General features: G+C 31.5%; 1 pseudogene; it reads left to right on the forward strand.

The window, feature by feature from the left end:
* Nucleotides 1–6021: 6021 nt before the first annotated feature.
* Nucleotides 6022–6537, forward strand: LOC141547407 (olfactory receptor 4C5-like; annotated as a pseudogene).
* Nucleotide 6538: the final 1 nt, after the last annotated feature.

Genomic DNA, 6538 nt, shown 5'->3' on the forward strand with positions numbered 1-6538 from the left:
TGGCCTCCAAGGGAAACACAAAAAGATATTTCATACTTAAGTCTTGTTGTCTGGGAGGGAAGGTGGCTAATGAAGAAAACATCTTTTCTATCAATCAATCAATATAAAAACATTTTTTTTTTATCTGTAACAGATATCAAACATGGTGTTAAGAACTGATTATAGATGGGGAAGGCTTTTGTGGGAATAAACTTTCTTACTGAATAAATGAAATTATTTCTTTGTTGACTTGAACATATTACATTCCAAATTCTAGGTACATATTAATTGGAGTCAGTAGGACAGATGATTATATTTTTGCCTTTAATGATGTAAAAGCCAGCATGGATATTGTGAGAAGAAAAATCTACTTCAGTAGGAAGAAGATGCGAGCTGAAGTGCTGTATTTGACCCATACACTGTGTGTGACATTGAACTAAATTTTTGAGTTACTCATGCACTTCTCTAATATAAAGATTTCTTTAATAGTAGTTTCTGTACCATTGAAATCCAATGTTTAATGTACCATTTCCAACAACTTCAACAAAAATATAAATACAATAATGATGAGCATCAGACCAATGAGTGTAATACTAAACATATAAATGCTTGAATGTTTTGTTTTATATAAAGGATATATTTATACAAATAGCATATGTCTTATGATATAGTAGAGGAACACTCACTGTCGAGGGTCAAGTCCTATTTTAAAATTATTACAGGGATGTTTACTTCTTTTGTTCACATGGGAAAATAAATTACTGGGCCTCAGTTTCCTTGTTTGTAATGAGACTTATATTAGACAATGTTTTAATTCTCCTGCAGTTATAATTATAAAGTTATAACTGAATATAATAGATTAAATTATAATTTATCCTTGAATTAAAAAAAAAATGAAAGTACTCTGATGAATCTGTTCTATCTCCCATGATTTGTTCATCATTCCTTTGGAAGATACACAATGCAGAAACTGTTTTCATATAAAAGGGAAAACATGGATCGTGAAAAGAGAAAAAGGGCTATCAGGGAATTTTAAAAGCCATTGAACCACATTTAGACCTGCAGGAAGGGATGCACTAAAGACCACAAACAATATCTATTTAAGGCAGCATGCAACAGATCTAACAGGGTCCAGTACTAGATTGAAACTCTTGGAAAAAGTGCATTCTCATAATTAGCCATTGAGAAGGAACCTATAATTGACAAAAATGTTTGACCAATTACAGAGTTCAAAAGGAAAAACAGAATCTAGAAATAAAAGAACAAAAAAAGGAAGTGTTATAAGTTATAGTATCATACAATAAAGAAGCAAATCTAGACCCTGACACTAGCGGTATGAAATTTATATATCATGTGAATCCAAAGAGAAAAAATTGAGTGTTTAGTACTTCTAAGCCATGAAAAGAAGGACTATAATAAAAAAGACAAAAAGACTCGTATACCTCCTTGTAGAAAATATGAGTTTGACTACATTTGGTAACAAATGTTTTCTGTATTTTAGCTATATATATATGTGTATATATATATATATATATATATATATATATATATATATATATATATATACATATATATATATATATACATATATATATATAAACATATATGTATGTATGTATATATATGTGTGTGTATATATAAACATATATGTATATATGTATGTATGTATATGTGTATATATATATATATATATATATATATATATATATATATATATATATATATATATATATATATGAATGACCTTTTTTAGCCTAAGTCATTCCACTGGGAATACTGAGGGCCTTTCCTCTGAAGTAAATGAGTTTTATGTTGCAGTTCTCAGGATAATGAGCCAGAGATCTTTGAGGCAGACCTCACCAAAACATTACCTTCATGTTTCATAGATTTGTACACTCTTCTTACAATGATCTATGTATAAAAAGATCTGGAGAAAGAAATAGCAGATCATTTCAGTATCTTTGCATACCTAATGGTATCACAGAAAGTTGTAAAAACTGAAACAACTGAATAAATGCTTAAATGTCAATGAAGCCAGTTGAAATGTTTGAAATCTTGCATAGTATAATGGAATGAAAGGCAACTTTGGAATCAAAAGACATGAGTTGAAATTCAAATGTTATTTTTGTAAAACAAAGTCAAGGAAAACAGTCAACTTCATGAATTTCAATTTCTTTATCTATAATTTCACAGCTTAGAACAATATAGCTCCCCTAGTTTAGTCCTTTCTAGTTCCCCTAATTCTATAAGGTATTTTATTTTTGTACATGACATACAGACATGATTTAAAATAAACATATATACACATGTTCTTTTTCTGTCTATCTGGACATTCAAATATAAATGCTTCCACAATAACTTAGAAAAATCTAAGCAGAAACTCTTAGATATGGCATCAAAAAGGAATCCCTGGTTATCTGAATTTTCAACACTGAGGCTACCATTCGAGACACTTTATCTAGATTTATGTGAAGTTTCTTCATAAATAAATCAGAGATTGAATGTAAGTCATTTCAACAGTGAGGTTATTCAGGTCAGTTCCAATAGACATGATGGAGAGAGCCATCTGTATCCATATGTGTTTCAGCACATAGCATTTTCATCTTTTGTGTTGTTTGTCTTCTTTTTGTTCTCCTTTTTATTTTTCCACCTTTTTGATCTTATTTTTCTTGTGCAGCATGATAAAGATGGAAATGTGTATAGAAGAATTGCACTTGCTTAACATATATTGGATTATTTGTTGACTAGGGGAAGGGATGGGGAGGGAAGAGAGGAAGAAAACATTTGGAATACAAGATTTTGCAGGGGAGAATGTTGAAAACTATCTTTGTATATATTTTGAAAATTAAAAAAAAACTATTATTATGAAAAAGAGTTACCTTGTAAAAATAAAGTAATAAATCAGAGAAAATTTTAGATAACAAAACAGTTTGGAGATTATTTAAATGGCTAATGTTTTGTCATTCTTGGGCTACCACTCAACACAACACAATACAACAATGATTTATAAGTGGTAGTACAAATATATTTCCAGGTTCATCTGCCTCTGTTATCTGGATCTATATCTATTTCTATTGATAGCTATATAATCCTTGTAAATACATACCCAGTTATAATAGATATTATGGAAGTGGATAATAGAGCTAGAAATAGAGATAGAGATGATATAGAAATATAACTCATGTTTAACCCCTTCTAATCTTAATATCCATCTATACATATAAATACATATGTGCCTGTATGCATGCTGCTTATCTTTCATTTTCAAAGAGGACAAATGAATGGCATCATGGAGAATTGTCCTGACATGTGTGAATTGGATTTAAGTGTAGCAAAGTTACACAAAGTCATCAACCTCACTCTTCCTTCCTGAGTCATGGAATCCCAATGGCAAGACAAAAGTCAGGATAACTGTCATGACCCAGAATGCAGTGGATGACCTTAGAATCTTTAGTGCCTGAACATGCTCTAAACACTCTATGTGCCTGTTTTACCTGCCTTCATTGCTATTGGAACATATTGTTCTCATCCACTTTTTCCACTGAGAAAAGTCTTCATATGCTTGAGGTAGATATCCCTCTCACTTAACAAATTATTTGAGGCCTGTTGGTTCCCCTCAAACTGCTTTAGCCTATCTGTTGATACAGTTTGCTAGAGGGTAACCACTGCACATAATACAGCTTTTTGGAGACAAAAATGAGTTAGGCGACAAGTGAATATCAAAGATGGATGAGCAGCCCTGAAAAAAAGATTGGCAAGTCCTTACAGCAGAGATGCTAGTCTTTCCTAAAATTCCCCCACTACCAGTATTCCAGAGACACTAGCCCAAAGGTCAAGCTTTTGGTTTGAAATTACCTCTGCCTTTATAAGCCTACCCATCATCCAGATTGCAGAGAGACTTTAGATAAAAAGTCAAATCAAATCTCATCATTTAAACTATTTTAGCAAATGCCATTGCCCAAGGCTAATTCCATCAACTGAGAGTCCAATCATAGCTTGGTTGTGATTATGGGTACTCAGAAGCTGTGGTCTAGATGACATTATCTTAATTCTGACTGTATCAACAATAGACAATTAGAAAATGACAGGCCTATATTCCTTGAACTTTTTTTTTCTTTCAGTTGTTACCAAAGATGCAGTCAGTCTTCATTGAAAATCTTTGGTTATCCAGAAAGGCTGTTAATTAAATTAATTGGCTACTCTTATCCTAAATAATAAATTTTCTTCAGAATTCTGCACTTTAGTTTACCTTAATTTCTATTGTAACATAAACACACACAATTATGTATGTATGTATGTATGTATCTTTCTACCTACCTACCTATCTGTCATTTTATTTATAAACACTTGACTTATTAATGACACACATATCTTTCACAAATTTCAGAGTTCTACATTTGTCTCCCTCAATATTTTTTCCTACTTTATACCATCTGAATTATTTTTGTAAGCTCCATTTTCCTTTAAGTGTAATGACATTTGGATTGAAAGTATGAATTTCCTCTCAGGTGTTGTGAAGAGAATGATCCTACCATGAGCATACATCATCTGCCTCAAGACTTCTTAAACTTTTGCCAGTTGCAAGCCCTTTTTGTCCTAGAAAATTTTATCTAGAAATTTGAGTCGGTATATATGAGACATGTAAATCAATATTTACTGGTAACTAATCCATTTCATGACACACATTCAGATATGTGACCTCAAATGGTGACAAGACTCACAGTTGAAAAAACTTCAGTCTATCTGATCCTAGCTGTGATAATGACATTGATAATCAACTTGCCTTCCCCTTTCATCAACATTTGACTCAAACAATTCTGAGCCAAATTTAAAAGGAATTTCCTTTTTTTTTTTTTTTCCCCCCTTAGGAGCAAGACATAAGTTTTATTCTTTATTTATAGCAATGTTGGCAAGAGGATGAAACAATTTTGCTGCAACTTTGGCAAAATTCCTAACGAGTAATTCTGTGCCCATTGCATCACCAAGTTCTCAAAGTACCTGAAGTGAACAAAAAATAAATCTTTGCATTGAGAGGAGAAAGATATGGAGAGTCTGCAAGGTGCACAAAAGTTATCCATAAAGGAAGTGTCCTTCTACCAATTATAAAGCGACTTCCTGTGTTTCTTAACTCCTATCCTGTCTTCAAAGGAAGGAAGAATGAGAAAGAAAGCTCCAGCCATAGGAGGAAAAAACATCTCCAAAGTGAATATTGATGTTCTGAAGAAAGGATTTAGAATGCTGTATTCAAGCAGATTTCATATGCATGAATCCCATTGTTAGATTCAAAGTACCAATTACCCTGAATTTACCTACTTTACAAACATATCTTGTATTTTCTGGTATCAAATCATGTGAATTCTCTGGTTTGGTAGTTTTGTAAATTATCCATTTTGTCAATGATTTCTTACACATGGTTCCAGAGAAGGCCAAGCCTTAAGATAGGGCTATTTGGAGATTTGGAATGATTAGGTAAGAAGATGATAAAATCTCAGACGTGCAGTAGTTTCATATTCTCTCTGTCTCTGTTTCTCTGTCTGTTTTTCTCTCTGTGTGTCTCTCTTTTAAAGCTAAAAATTTCTTTTTGGGGTTATAGATACTATTTTAATTAACATTTCTATAAACTCACTGGAAAGAAGGATGCTAATTGGTTCACTTCTCATTTGGACTTCTCCCATTCCAACTCTTTACCTGAATCAACATTTAGCTATATATAGAGTTCAAAATCTATTGAGTAAAATTCTTCTTTAAATTGGCTGTTGCAAGTTGCTATAAGTATATTTACTTACATCTCCTTATCCTGTTTTATATGAAAAAAAAAAATATATATATATATACATATATATATGTGTATATATATATATATATACATATATACATATATACATATATACATATATATATATATATACATATATATATATATATACATATATATATATATATATATACATATATATATATATATATATATATATATATATATATATATATATATATATATATATATATATGTATATATATATATATATATATAAAACTATCATGAACAGCTCAGTGTGTAGTCTTTTGGTGGAATTGACTTGGATGGGAGACTTTGTTCATGCCATAATACTGATTCTATTCATTATCTGGCTATCTTTCTGTGATCCCAATGTTATTGACCATTTTCTTTGTGATTTCTTTCCTTTGCTGAAATTCCCTTGTGCTGAAATCCATCCCTTTGGGATTTTTGTTGCTACTAGTGGTGGGATAATGTGCATACTAATTTTTTTCATGCTTCTCACATCTTATATCATCATACTGAATTCCCTGAAAACACAGAGTTCAGAAGGGCAGCACAAAGCTCTTTGAAATTGTGCATCCCACATTGCCCTGGTCATTTTGTTCTTTGTGCCATGTATGTTTGCATATCTATGGCCTATGACCACTTTTCCCATTGATAAGGCCATGGCTGTGCTTTATACAATAACTCCAATGTTAAATCCCCTAATCTACACATTGAGGAATGAAGAAGTAAAAAATGTCATGAGAAAATTATGGAGTCAAAGAATGCTTTAAG

Source organism: Sminthopsis crassicaudata, chromosome 6, assembly GCF_048593235.1.
Source record: "Sminthopsis crassicaudata isolate SCR6 chromosome 6, ASM4859323v1, whole genome shotgun sequence".
Taxonomy (NCBI): Eukaryota; Metazoa; Chordata; class Mammalia; order Dasyuromorphia; family Dasyuridae; genus Sminthopsis; species Sminthopsis crassicaudata.